The sequence below is a fragment of the Lotus japonicus genome, chromosome 2, assembly GCF_012489685.1.
Source record: "Lotus japonicus ecotype B-129 chromosome 2, LjGifu_v1.2".
Taxonomy (NCBI): domain Eukaryota; kingdom Viridiplantae; phylum Streptophyta; class Magnoliopsida; order Fabales; family Fabaceae; genus Lotus; species Lotus japonicus.
Window position 1 is genome coordinate 68,537,830 of NC_080042.1, and position 14,927 is coordinate 68,552,756.

A 14,927-nucleotide genomic window follows, 5' to 3' on the forward strand; every position below is an offset into this window, starting at 1 on the left:
TGAATGTTTTGCACACACTGCAGGTTGCTTGATAAGCAAGACAAACCAGTGTACTTGATGGACCACCACCTCCTCTTCTAATTACGACAATTAATGTTAAAATCATATTTTTGACAAAAAAAAATCTATGCATGTATTTTTTGGTCTCATTCAATATCTTATATTAGATGTGTCTAGAATTTAAGTGTAAGTTGGAGTCCAACATTGATTAAATATGAGTGAGATGATGACTTTATAAGAGATGTGACTCATATACCCAATGTCTTAAATTTTTTAGGCAAATATGTGGTTTCAGATTCTCTTAGTGGTCTTCGACGTTGACTCATAGTCTCCTCTGATCTCTCTAATTGGATGTAATTTGATACGAGGCAAAACGTTCCCATCATAGTGGAGTTAATTATCTAATTCTTGAACTAATTAGCTATTGGTTCATATAACTTGACAAAAATCACCAATTAGTTTACAGCTGCAGGGTAGTTAAAATAATGGACTGTTATAATTAGTTTATAGGTCCAAAGAAATAAATAATGGCATGCTAACAATTTTGGGATAGTGCTATATATTATTTCCCCTCCCTATTATCTTGTCTTTTCCTTTGGCCTTGTGTTATTTCTATTCCAGGCTTATATAAAGTATTGATCACTGAGACACCAATTATATAGTTCACATATATAAGAAGGAGACCCCACAACACTATGTGGGTCCAGCATGGAAATCTTATGCCCCCATAAAGTATCCTAATCAGATGATGGTTAGGTTTCACGTTTATAACAACATTCTTTGGAGCAGTCAACAGAAAAATGATGGAGGGTCCCTAATGATGTTTGCAGTATTTAGATAGATGGCTATGATTGCCCCTTTGTCTAGTGTCTTTTCCTTTTTTTGGTTTTTGCAAATTGGGAGATTTGCTTTTATTTCATGGAGCTGAGAATGAGAAGGGGAAATGGAATTTTTTGCCTAAATATCACAGACAAGCCTAAGGAATATATTCCATCTTAAGGGTATATCTAGAGAAATTTGGACCAAGCAAGCAGATAACCCCAAAATAATGGAAATGGATTCCCAGACATTTGAAATTCATACATAATTAAATCTGAGCTATTCGATTTTTGATCGGACGGATTAAACTTTGAGACATTTATACTGTCTGTCTGATATTAATAAAAATATGAGCCAATCAATTTTAATTGTACGGTCTTTATATTATGAATACATGAGTGTAAAATATTACAGACCACTGCTAACTGAAATTCCAAAAAAAATCAACTTGTATACTATTATTTGATTCATTTCACATTTCTCATCCTAATTAAGGATAAGATTTGAGATTAAAAGAAAGAGGAACCTTTAAATTTGATGATCCATTGCAGTTGACCTTTGACGAACCAATCCTAGGAGCCCACATCCTAATTACACAGTTTCATCTGCTCAGAACCTTTACTTTGTTTTGCTTTGCATGAACCATAATATTCCACTGTTTATAATATCTGTCCATCAATAGTATGGTTGGTGACACAGTTCCGAGGAATATAATCTCTTATACTAATGATAATTATAGTAGAAAAAGAAGGATTTAGTTTTATACATGCCCAAATATTCCAAAATACTCTGTTTTCTGCATAATTCATCTTTAAGAATATTTCTTAAGGCAGTACATTAGTACAACTCTTGACCCCGATATTTGTGTATATTCTAGAGTGCTAAGGAAGATTTAGCCTGGAACGTTTTGTTATTTAGCATTCTTGTAGCAACCAGGATATTTTATTTTATACATCACTAAAATTGCAATTATTCCCATGACCAAAAGTTATTAACATCAATAATTCATATAATATGGGAGACAAATTTGGCATCATGAGAGCTTTTAAGTACATAGTAATTAATTAGAGGAGGTAATTAAGAATAACAAAAACATTGTAAGAAAGCAGGTTATATGAATATCACTTAACTGGGACATATTCATCTGATTGCCATCCCCCACCCTGTAGGCCACAATACACGTTCCCCATTTTTGGGGGGATAATACAAGTTTTAGTTCCAGCTAGGACCTTCTTCATGATATCAAAGTAGGGCTTTGAATAAGCTCTCAATTTTCTAACAAAATTGTCAAAATAGTTTTCAGTTTTCACAATCAATCAGAATTTTAGATATTAAAAAGTAGGACAATACATATTTTTAATGTAAGGGTTGAGTCGCGGTGGCTAATCATAATGTTACGCGTTCTATCATCACCCATAAAAATTAAGTACATTACGTAGTCAGCCGCTCCATATTGCTAAGTCCAAGCACATGCGACGAGAAGATTAATCACTGCTGTTAGTGATGGATACCCTGATCTCAATGGAAAAAATATATATATCTATAAGAAAAATTCTAGAAGTTACAGGAAAAATGAAGGAGGCCTAACTCAACCCAAAAGCTAGCTCAAGAGTTAAGGTTTGCACAACCATATATAAGCAATTGCTTGGCCACATCTCTAGCCAATGTGGGACTCTAACACACCCCCTCACGCCCAGTGTAGAACATCTGGAGCGTGGAATGAAACGGGTGACCCAAATATGGGGAGTCAACAAATGGATCTAGGATAGGGGCTCAGGCCCATGGTCAAACAACCATTGGCTCTGATACCATGAAGGAGGCCTAACTCAACCAAAAAACTAGCTCAAGAGTTAAGGTTTGCACAACCATATAAAAGCAATTGGCCACATCTCTAGCCAATGTGAGACTCTAACAAAGAAAAGTAAGAAGTGGTAGTTATCCTCTACCGACTACCTCTTGACTTCTCCCGAATAATGCAACCAACTTTGTCGCATTAATATTTCAAGCATTTGTTATAATTTTTCCTTTGTAACATATAACCTTGCTTGCTTGTTAGTTTTTACTAAGACGACTAATAGCTACCCACTACCGATAGTCATGAAAGTAATTCTCTAGAAACTCTGAAATTACATAATAAAAATTTCTCAACTAACCATTTTATATACACACTATACAATACAAAGATAAAACTTTTAATTGAATAATTAAGGAGTTCACATATCTACAACTGTGAATCTTGTTAGTCCTTGCTTGCTGTTAATGTAAATATGCTTTGGACAATCTTTTTGTTCTCTTTATTTTTTATTCTCTAAATGTCGGGAATCAAACATGTCTGTTACTATCACAAGATAATGCAGTATACCACTGAAGTAAGGCCTTATCCATAAATATCTCATTTGCATAAAAAAAGGACTATCACACATGTTGACCATGGGCAATAAATTTGGTGAGGTTGGCCTATACTTAATTTGATCCACTTTTCTTTGGTAATTTGGGCCTAAATGTAGCATTGCTTGTGAATTGGAATTCTTTGGTGGGTGAGAGATGCAGCAAACTTCAGGGATTACAAGTCCACCAACATTAGAGCAATAACTCAATTAGACCTCTTCATTTCTAATTAAGAACCTAAACATTCGAAGGAGTAATTAGAACTATGTATCTGGGACTCTTTTATCCAAAAGGAAAGAGCAATAGTCAATAGCTAAATGATTTTGGTAAATACCAAAGTGGGTATGACCAGTGAGTGATAATACAGGAAACATTGGTATGTATTAGTCTACATATCATGAGTCATGAAAGTTTCCTTGTATCTTACTCGTAAAATTATTGTTTTGACCAATTGGACACAAGCTAGCGTATTGAATCAGAAAGACAAAGCAAAATACCAAGTTATATCCATTACTCATTATGAGTTAGTTTTTGGAGTATCTAGAAGTTGAGTTCAGCATAACACGAAACATGTTTGTGAAAATTCATGACTTATGTGCCCAAAAATAATCGTATATTTAATCCCCAAGTTATTGACTGCAAGAGTATTGAGTGGGCAATCACATGGTTGGAAGGCCGAAGCCCAATACAAGTGGATTATTTTTTGCACAGCCCAAACTTCCTATTTACACACCACACCCTGGAAATTTCTATTACTAAAATACCCTTTGGGCCCGTCTTTCTATGGTTCAAGATTTTTCCGCATCTTAACTTGTCACATTATATCCTTTAACCACACAAAAAAATCTTATCACATGTCCAGCTTGTATTTTGGGCCTGAGGCCTTTTCTAATTAATTTCCATCCTCCTACAAAAAAAAGTAAAAGAGAAGTTTGCAGGGAATAATCTGACACTAAATTCACAATTTTAGGACTAAATTGACATACACATGACACTTAACATTACACTTGAAGCAGAGTTAATCAAAGATGAACGACCAAACTAATGTGGCTAAGAACTTACAAGTTTAGAGACTTCCATACCTATTTTTTTAAGTACAGGGGCGGAAGTGATCCACGCTTGGACCAAAATCACTATCACTCCATAAATTTATTCTCAATTTCACATCAAGGATTAGTTAATGTGATTTTGATTTGATTAATAATGTAGAAAGTAAAATAAAATGGATGATGGAGGGCGGTGACACAAGGCATGAATGAGTACGCACTACGCAGAGCTAGGAACCATTTATAAATGATTTTGCAGGTTGTTGGACCACTTTAGATTCTTCCATAAAAGATTGTATTATTGGTCCACCTGGTATATATTTTGTCCACATATCCATCAAGAAGAGAACCCGGTTCTGACCATCGAATGCTCTGGTTTTTGTATTCCCTTTCTTTCTGAAGTCACATGCTATATAATTGCATTTCTTTAATTTTCCTCCAACAAACATCATCAACTTCATGTGATTCAATACCTGTGTGCTGTCTATCATCCAGGAATGCGACTTTCCACGCGGGAATATATTATTGTCTAACACATATTGCAGCATCCATGCCTTCATTTGCAAGAAGCTGCTTCAAAATAATAAGAGCTAGATGTAAATAACTATAATTGATTAAAAAATTATTTGGTTACATGATATACTATCATAAAAAATATTATTAAAGAATATTGATAAAACGAATATACCATAGTTATATAAATTAATTTTTAATTAAAAGTTTGTGAGCAATTAATGTATTTTTTTAACAATCTGTAAGAAGCACTTTTCTATTAGTTAAATATATTAATTTGTATATGCTTTTCTGAAGAGAACAAATAAATGTGGAACATATGCAATTCATGTTTTTCAAACTCTATAACCATGTTTACTTTTTGTTAGATGCCAAGCTCCATATGGCTTTAATTTAATATTTTTTAAAGAATATTTTTAATTTATTTTTATAATTTACGTATACTTATTACTATTCTTAGGACCGGTTCAACACTAAATGAAACTTAAAACAAACTTTAAAGTGAGTTTTTTTACCTAAACAAATATTTAGTTAAAAAATTCGGGAGCCTTTTTTACTTAGTAAAAAAAAATTGGGGGTGTTTTTTATTTAGTAAAAAAAGAAATTGTTGGGAGCCCTAAAGCCCTTGCTTGAGTGGTTTTACCCTTGTGTCGGCCCTGACTATTTTATAATTCACATATTACGTTGTAGTTATATCAATTGGTATTGTAAAAATATCTCTTTTTTAAGAATATTTTTATAATTTACGTATACTTATTACTATTCTTAGGACCGGTCCAACACCAAATGAGACTTAAAACAAACTTTAAAGTGAGTTTTTTTACCTAAACAAATATTTAGTAAAAAACTCGGGAGCCTTTTTTACTTAGTAAAAAAAATTGGGGGCGTTTTTTACTTAGTAAAAAAAATTGTGGGCATTTTTTATTTAGTAAAAAAAAATTGGTGGGAGCCCTAAAACCCTTGCTTGAGTGGTTTTACCCTTGTGTCGGCCCTGACTATTCTATAATTCACATATTACGTTGTAGTTATATCAATTCATATTAGATATATCTTTATCTTAATTATTCATATTTTATGTCCTAGAACATAGATATTCTACATACACATTATGAATCGCCCGCCAAAGTCTTCCAACTTCTCCAATGTTCCCCTTACCTTGTCGACTTGTTCTTTGGGGCAATCTTTACGGTAAAAGATGTGATAATAATTTATACAAAGAAGGATTAGATTATTATCATCTATAATTTTGAATTTAAAAAATAAAAAATAATCTTCAAAACTGATTAGATGAGATATTTTAAGGGATTGAAAAAATTAAAACAAAAACATTCTTTATATTTATTAAATAACTGTCTTTTACGACTAATTTTTCATAAGAATTTCTATTAAATAAATATTTCTGTTTTTATATTGTTATATTGTTAAAATCTAAAAACTAATTTGTTGAACAGCAAATGGATCTTTTTCAGTCACATTTTTTTACTTAGTTGTTTTCTCTACTATCTTTGGATGTGAACGACAGTTGTACTTGCTTATTCGTCTCATCTTAAAATACTAAAATGAGTTTACTGTACATTTTGTGTGTTGATTTAGCAGTGCATTGATATGACATGAAGGGCTCATCATTAATTTTAATACCACAGAAACACCGATTCTATCATCTATGAAGTATATTTGAATTATTAAACTGATAAATTAGAGTAGTCCCACCCTCTATTATGTGACTGTCGTTCAAAAATTGAATTCACATACCTGAGGCAATGAACTTCACTATCTCTTCTCATATAGGAAAATAATGAATATCATATGTTTCTTTACCACTCCATATTTAATAGATAGATTAACATATCTAACATAACTTACAGAGAAGACAACAAACAAACTACATCTCATAAATCATAACATCCAATTAAGCAGCACACAAAAGGGACACAATCCTCAAATTCCATCTTGTTTGTCTTTTTGGTTTTCTCATAATATCCACACCTAGCAAGTCAAAGGCAAATATTCATAGCTTCGTACAATGAGGCACTAAAAGCTGGGAACCAAACCATTATCCAGCCTGAGCAACAAAGATATGTTGTTTTTTTAATTAGCAATGATACATTCAAGGGGGTAAAAGGCTACCCCAAACCCTTACAAAAAGAGATTCAATAATTTGACTAAGAGCCAAAGTATTGCAAGTGTATCAGTACAAATTAACAGAACCAACAAACTTAAGAATTCCTTCCATCTAATAATCGAGTAGGCAGAGGATTGATTCAATCCATTCATAGGTAGCACGTGTGAAGTGGCAGCTTCTGGCTCTCAACCATTCCTACACTTTTAACTTGACCAAGTCAAAAATGCACTCAGGCAGAAAAACCCCTTCTCTGAGAACTACTTCATTCCTTCCCACCAAAATGTGCCAAACAACTACCAGCCATACTGATAAAATATAATCCTTGTTGACCGACAGAAACAAACCAGCAAAGGGCAGAAGATGATCAACTGGACTACCAGAACATACAAAACAGACCCCCAACCAATTAAAAACCCGACACCAAATGCTCCAAGCCCAATGAAGCCTCTGGTTTATCAATATCAGCAGCATCAAGAACCTTGAGGGCATCCCACACCTATTTACTAGATAAGAACACTTCATCAAGTCTAAAGATTTGGAACACCATAAATAATTATAAGATAATTCTTTAGGAAACAAAACTGAGGCGGCATATGAATTTAATATTTTCAACTTATAAATAAGCTTATAGGATAAATGCCTATTACTCTAACACTAAGTACTTAACTAAGCTGCTTAAAGGCACAACACAATGATAATGATGCTGGTAGGTACCTCTTGTCACCCATATCTCTGATGGCAGATACTGGAGGCCCTATGAAGGTGAGACCCTTGTCTTCACAGAGTTGAGCAAAATATAAAGGAACCCATAACCAGGTTACCTAAAATCTGATATAATGTAATTATTCAAATCTTAATGTCATAATTCTAAGGGGAATTAAATAATGATCAAGCCAATTCAAGGAAAATAATCAAAATATAATCATAAAAGTTATCAACGTTAAGGAGTAGCATATGTATAATGTCATTCTTCAAAGTCCCTTGCAGTGTGAGATTATCACCCTGCACTTGGTCACACAAACAATTTAATAAACAATTTACCTACAATTAAAACTATAATGGTAACATGGCCAAAATCTCTTCGCAGAACCAGCCTTTTTTAGTGAGAACACACGCTATCGATCCCATGATCCACTGATCATATTTTAGTTCCATCAAATAGAGAAATAGAGATGATCAAAGCTCACGAGGAATCTGCTTGGTAACAACTTCAGAAGCTAAAAAGGTATAGTACTTTTTCGCTAGTTTCTTTACCAATTTCTTGTTTTTTGTTTATTGTTCAAGGCTTCAACATCCATCCAGTGGTCTAGCCCTTTCATCTCAGCCTGCATACAGAATAATAAAGCAATTGAAATTAACCCAGCAAAGAGGGAAAGGAAACACTTGAGAAGAAATTGACATTAAATTCCTCCCTTCTTGCATTCTTTTATGATAGAAAAACTCACTTCTTTGATTCTTTCCACTTCTCAATTGACAAAGAATCCTCATTCAAGGGCTTATTGAGCAAATGGTAGATATGAGGCTCTGCTGTAGTGGTACAAAGCCAAGCATAAATTTGTGTACAAAAATTTATCAAAACAAACTCATAGAGACAATGAAAAAAAAAGTATGACAAAGATAGAAAGCAACAAATTACTTCGAAACAATGCATTTAGTTGTAAACTTCCTATAAATCTCACTAATTGCCTCCACCAGGTGTTAGAAGGGCCACTGGTTCATTGATTTCTTTTTCAAGAAAATTGTCTTTAAAGGTATTGGATTATGGAATTTGAACACCCTCTAAAGAAGCAATATCCATCTAAGTTTTTATATGTAAACTGAGGTGACAAAGATAAAGCTCATAGCTATTAGTCAGAGGAATATCTAATATTTATCTACAAAATGATATAAAGATAGATACATGCAATTTTCTCTAATAAAATTTTCCCTCTCTGAATAGGCCTGAATTAGTCAGAAGCTTCATCTTTTGATGTTTATTATAACAAAATGAAGAGAGAAAAGAAATACGTCTCAAAGAGGGCAAAGCAAAAAAAAAAGCCAAAAAAGGTGCTAAGCTAAGACAATCCTAACAGCACTCCATATTCTGTCATAAGAAGGAAAGCCCCTCTAATCCTTTCTTGATCCATCAACATGAAATGGACAACAATATACTATATGTCTTACAAAATTCTGCACTAAAAGCAGTTCATATTAGGTACCTTTTACTGATATATTCCCAAACTTTCCCACCCACTAACTTCAACGCACAAAACTGTTACAGCAAGTGATGCAAGGTTCCTTCAATGCAAGTTAAGGGATTTAAAATCCAGTCATAGAATGAATATAGAAATCCCTTTGATCTGCATCTGAGCCAATTCCACGCTCTAAATTTGATTACCTCCAACCCTTTGTCTTCATCAAATTTGCAGACCTGCATATTGCTTCATTCCAGACATTTGATAAATCAGTGGAAATCCACAAATGGTTAAACAAAGGTGCAAATGTGATATGGGATAGGATGTCTTTTAGTTACAGTAGTGGAAGAATAAGAAGTAGTAGATTAATTGAGTAGAAACTTTCTGGATTAAGAATTTGGAAATTGGAAGTGATCAGCAATTACAAAAAATGTGTTAAAAGTAGAAATGGCAAATCAAGAATGGGTTCATTATTTCTATTAAGACAGTTTAATATGTTTTTTTAAGTCAAGACAGGTTAATGTTTAAAGGAAGCTCCATTAGAAGAAAATCATCTTTATGTGACTCCCATCCCCATTACTTTCCGCCTAGCAAGAGCAATTAGCTAAAAAATGCAAAAGCCCTACCAAACTTAATTTCCAAATTATAATCATTCCAGTGAAGCATTTGATGTTAATAGACTCTTTTCCTGTAACGTCTTTAATTTCATACAAATATCCTCCAAAATACAATGGATACAATGTCTAACATGTATAGATCATGTGCTCTTATGTCTTCGGCACTGAGATCTGTTCCTTGATCCGTATTTCTTGATCATTAGCTAAAAGACTTCCTGAATGTGCCCCTACGATTAGGTATTCAACAAAGATAACAAATTATGTGTCAAATTATTTGTAACTGAAGAACTACTATTTGTAACCAATATAAAACAGGGAAAGCTAACCAATTTGAAAATGGGTTCCATATTCTGTGATCTAAGCTAATCCACATTATAACATAAGTCCCATCAATGTTGTATCTGTGTCAAATTATGATTTCAAAGTTGAAAATTTTAAGAGAAGTAGTAAGGTCAGTGGAATTAGATGTCTAATTTGGATTTTTAGAGACATAGCAATCACTTGAAATGTACGAACTCAGCATTCATGGGAGAAAGCAGATGAAAAAATCAAAGGAAATTAAGGGATACGTAAGAGATCTCCAAAAATCATGGAACAGATTTGATTTCACTCATGATGAGGTTACACACTTGATAAAGGTAAGCATAATATAAAAGAGAAGAGATGAGGTTACACACTTGTATTTCATTTGAAGCCCCTAATGCACTTTTCTTTATTAGTAATGTACCATTATCTTATCAGAATAATGAAAGACAAACTGGCAGGGAAAAAACAACTCATAATTGTAGGCAGTTCCATTAGAATAATTTCAACTTGGGAAGCATAATATTTTCTAAAATAAAAGGCCTTAAGCATCATTCAAGCGATCAAACATAAAATCAGCACCAAGTCTAAATTCTAATCACTCTTCTCTCCTTACTTCTTGCTTCAATCTATGGCAGTGCATAGTAATATTACTTGCACAGTTGTATTAAATAGATAAGCTTTTGATTTTCTTTCACCTCCCCTTGGCCCTTTCAACATGGCAGTGCATAGTTGTATTAGATAGATAAGCTTTTGATTTTGCAGAAACAAAATTACATTATGAGTCGTTGATGTGTTGTATTACATAAGTAAAACAAAGAAAAATAGATAGTTATAATTAGATGTGTGTGAAGTCTGCATATATGTACCACTATTGCTATCTTATAGTGTTTACATCCTTGTATTGGAGAATCAAAGTACCAATCATGTATCCTTCTTTAGTGAGGAGAAGTTACTTTTCCTTCTTCTTATTCCTTTGTTAAAACCATTAAAATTAAAAGCAACAAAAACAATGAAATACTACCATTTAAAAAAGAGGAACATACTAATTTACCACTGACAGACAGTCCTTCAGCAAATTCAAGATCACAATTGCCAACTATGGAGCTCCCTTTCTGATCACCCTTGCTTTGATCTTTCATGCTTCTCTTCCAGGGCATAAGCTTTGAATGGAATCTGCATATAAAGGAGAAATAAGAGAATATGAGAATTCAAACAGAACAAACAAATCAATGAAATCAGTGGAAATAAAGGGGATTTCAAACAGAAGGAGAGGGGAAATGTGTTGAACGGAAGTTCACAGCAAGGGGTATTTATAGCAAAAATTCAAAACTACACTGACAGGACCACACCTCTAGCAGATGTAGGCAACCAGACTACAAAAGTGTAAACAAATATCCAAATCTCAATAAACAAATTCTATAATAAACATAAAGCTTGCAGAAGTATGAAAATTAATTGAGATTGGGATTGATGCTGACCATTTGATCACAAAATCAACCTTCGAAGATGCATTCAACCCAAAAAGTTCGGCAACTGAGAAGAGGGAATGACGGATGAACAGCAACCGGCGACGAAAACAAAGGCGACATCAGATCAATCGAAAAGACGAAGTTGATGGATTGGTGAGAAGTGGATGGAAAGAGCAACTTAAACACGGAAACACATCTAGGGTTTGGATGGATTTGGAGAAGAGGAAAGCTAGCTAGGGTTGATTTCAGAAGAGAAATCAATGAAAAAGAAGATGACGAAGGGTACAACGGAGTGGGTGAAGAGGGAGAGGCAACACGCGATTGCTAGCTAGTGAACGGCGGAGTGGGTGGAGAGCAGAGGCAACACGCGATTGAGATGGGGATGATGACTGGTTAGTCGTATCCCAGAAGCCATTGGAAAAAAAATGAAAACTAAAGGAAAGAAAGCCAGATGGCGGAAGCTCATTGGAGGTTTTGTAGGAATAGTGAATTGCAAACTTGAGAATAAGAAGTAGTAGATTGGTATTAGTGTTCATTCCCTTTGATAGATTTATCCATGAAAACCCAAACAAACACTCTAACTTTCTCCAGTGTTTGAAATTTCCAAATCCAGTTCCACCCAGAGCTGTCAAGGACCTTTCGCACTGTTGTATCCTGGACATCAGTAAGCCATTGGTAGGATTAGGATGCGACATAGAGGCCACTGGTGATGTGCTTCAAAACTCATGTATCACCAAACTACACATTGATAGTTGAAACAAAAGCTTCTAGCTTCTCCTTAAATTGGATCAGGATACTTGTATATAAAGAGCTCAAGTTCTAGGCATCATTCACCACGATGTCCTTCGATTGAACATAAAAAGTACTAACAAATGGGACATTGGTTGCTAGGAAGCCAAGCCCACTCCAACTAGAATACTAAAGAAAAGTATAACCATCTCGAAGCTCAAAATAAAACCCGCCCTAGAGGTAGTCACGAGCTTTAATTATTCATTGCTATAGAGAAAAAGAACTTGTCGCAGCTTCAGCAGGTAAAACAAAATTTTGGGTAAAATATTTCTGCTCTGGAACCTGTACCTAGAGTTATGGAGATTTCTAGAGAACATCCCATACCAAATTTTTCATCAGCATAATGTTCTCTGATTTAGCATCCCTAACGCTAAGTTCTCCCTTGCTTTTTGAAAGAGATAATGTTTCCCGCTTCACCATGTGCCAACCTCTTCCCCCAGTCATGTGGCTAAATAAAATCATGAGTAACACAATTAATATCTTAAAGGGAAGCCAAACTGTCTGCACCGCATGGTATATATTGGAAAAACTGCTACAACAGATTAAACTAAACACACTTTACCTACGGTATTTAACAAATGAGATGTCCATCAGGATATTCAACGTTTGATTTGATCCATCAAATCTTGAAACCTCCCATACGTGACCGCACCTTGAGGGGAAATCCCAAATATTTCCCTAAATCTCTCACAATAGTAATGGGAAAAACTGCAATAAGCCTCCCTCGATCACCAACAAAGATTTCCTTAGAGCACAAAGTTGTGGATTTACTAACATTGACAACAAGACTCGAGGCATTCCCAAACTCAACGAAACTATCATAGATGATATGATTTTGAGAGAAAGTGGGTTTACGGAACAGAAAAACGTCATTTGAAAAGAGGGTATGAGATAAAGGTGGGCCTCGTTCTCGATAGTTGAATTGGATGTCAAGCCTTCTCACTCACCGCACATTGTATACGATAAAAGAGTTTCTCCATGCACAAAACAAACAGATAAAGAGACAGAGGATCATCCTGGCGAGCCCTCTACTAGGATGAAATCAAGGAAGGCAGGAACCATTCCAAAGAAGAGCAAGCTTAGACGAGGAGACACATGTCATGACTTTTCCAATTATGACGCTTAGGAAACCAAAGTCTACAGGGGTCTCATGCAGGAAGCTCTAAGAGAGCTTATCATAAGCCTTTTCAAGGTCGACCTTTAGTGTCGTAGAATTCTTCTTCGGAGTAGAGTGGTGGAGAGAGTGAATGACCTACTGAGCAATTATGGAGTTATTCCTTGTACCTCTCCCGAGAACAAAGCTTGATTGGAGGGGATGAATGAACTGATCCAAGAAGGGATTTAGTATAGCCTCAAAGACCTTGGTAACAACAAAAGAGTTTATTAAACATATGAATCTAACTTCATAATTTTGAAAATGATTAGTAAATGTACCGTCTAGCCCAAATTGTCCCAAGGCCTATTTTTTTTTAGAGCAAAAATATGTTATATTAATCAAAGTCGAGAAACAAGCTCTCTCGACAATGGGCGATACAGCGAATATACAAAAAGAAAAAAAAAACGAAGAAAGCAACGAAAAACAACGACCAAAACGACCAAATTAAAAGAAAAACGAGCCCCCAATGCAAAACCAAACCATGACCAGCTGAAAAACCCCAAACCTCCGTTGTACCTCTCTGCAAGAGTCTCCTGAAGATGAGAGACACAAGCCTCAATAGCCTCCTCGTCAGTACCTGGGAAAACCAAGCCGCAAGATTTACCAATCTTCCAGACATTAGTCGCACGCGTGCGAACAACCTCATAACTAACCACATGCGCACCCCCCTCCTCATGAGCAGGAGTGACATCCGAAATCGTCGGCGATTGCACATCCTCATAAATTATATCCTTAAAAGCTTTCTTCTTCCAACGCCGTCTAGTGAAGCCAAGGACCTTCTTGTTCCTACCACGACCACTAATCTTTTTTGGGCGACCCCGCTTGCGGCGCGGCGTTGTCTCCATATCTTCCTCAGCACCCGTAGAATTACCATTATCATGCCCCTCATTAGACCGAGAGGACACAACACGTAGCGGCACGTCTGAAGCCCCAACATTGTGATTGATAATCTACAACTTCTCTAGCCCCATATCGACGGAAGCATCACAACCCCGCGAAGGAACAACCGAAAGCTCACCCCACACATCCTCAAACACGGGTTTACTAGCAATACGGATCACGTGTTCTGTCCTAGCAGGAAATTCCGAAGCCGGCTTGACCCTCAATTCATTAATTCTCGCATCAAAGTCAGAAAATAATAGCACGAATTATAATTTTAAGCTCACATTAATTAGATAATAGTTTTTAAAGGTATCCCCACGGCCTACCCTAAAACTTAGCCTATCAAGATGACCTAAACATCTCATAGCAAATTCTTCTAGGTACATTCCCATAGCATCCTTGCATAACACTTAAAACAATGAAATTTGACCTGTGTTTTCCTTAATTAAATCTCTCACAATATTCTTTTTTTCTTTTTTTAACATGATTTTAACCTTTTCTATGACGGAAAAATAAAGATAATAAGACATTATACAACTGTCAAAAAGAAAAAAAGTCCTCTGTTTTTCTCAAGAGACACATGTTAGAATTTAACACCAAAACATGCAAGAAAAAAAAAAGAAAAAACAGTAACAATCCGGAATCT

At 35.0% G+C, this 14,927-nt stretch overlaps 2 long non-coding RNA genes across 15 annotated transcripts; both read right to left on the reverse strand.

Moving 5' to 3' along the window:
* Nucleotides 1–1,248: 1,248 nt before the first annotated feature.
* LOC130735587 (uncharacterized) lies at nt 1,249–4,445 on the reverse strand. The gene is made up of 3 exons (XR_009018510.1): nt 4,290–4,445; nt 1,950–2,094; nt 1,249–1,487 (listed from the first exon to the last, which is right to left on the reverse strand). It is a non-coding gene; the product is annotated as an uncharacterized LOC130735587 (long non-coding RNA).
* A 2,384-nt stretch (nt 4,446–6,829) lies between these two features.
* On the reverse strand, nt 6,830–13,633 carry LOC130739063 (uncharacterized). Of its 14 annotated transcripts, none has more exons than XR_009019751.1 (7): nt 12,806–13,633; nt 12,568–12,691; nt 11,029–11,158; nt 9,087–9,308; nt 8,334–8,415; nt 7,603–8,213; nt 6,830–7,391 (listed from the first exon to the last, which is right to left on the reverse strand). It is a non-coding gene; the product is annotated as an uncharacterized LOC130739063 (long non-coding RNA). The 14 variants fall into 14 exon arrangements; XR_009019754.1 differs by lacking the exons at nt 12,568–12,691; nt 12,806–13,633 and adding exons at nt 9,811–9,906; nt 11,464–12,560 and having other exon boundaries at nt 11,037–11,158; XR_009019757.1 differs by lacking the exons at nt 12,568–12,691; nt 12,806–13,633 and adding an exon at nt 11,464–12,560 and having other exon boundaries at nt 9,087–9,165; nt 9,266–9,308.
* Between the last annotated feature and the right edge of the window lie 1,294 nt (nt 13,634–14,927).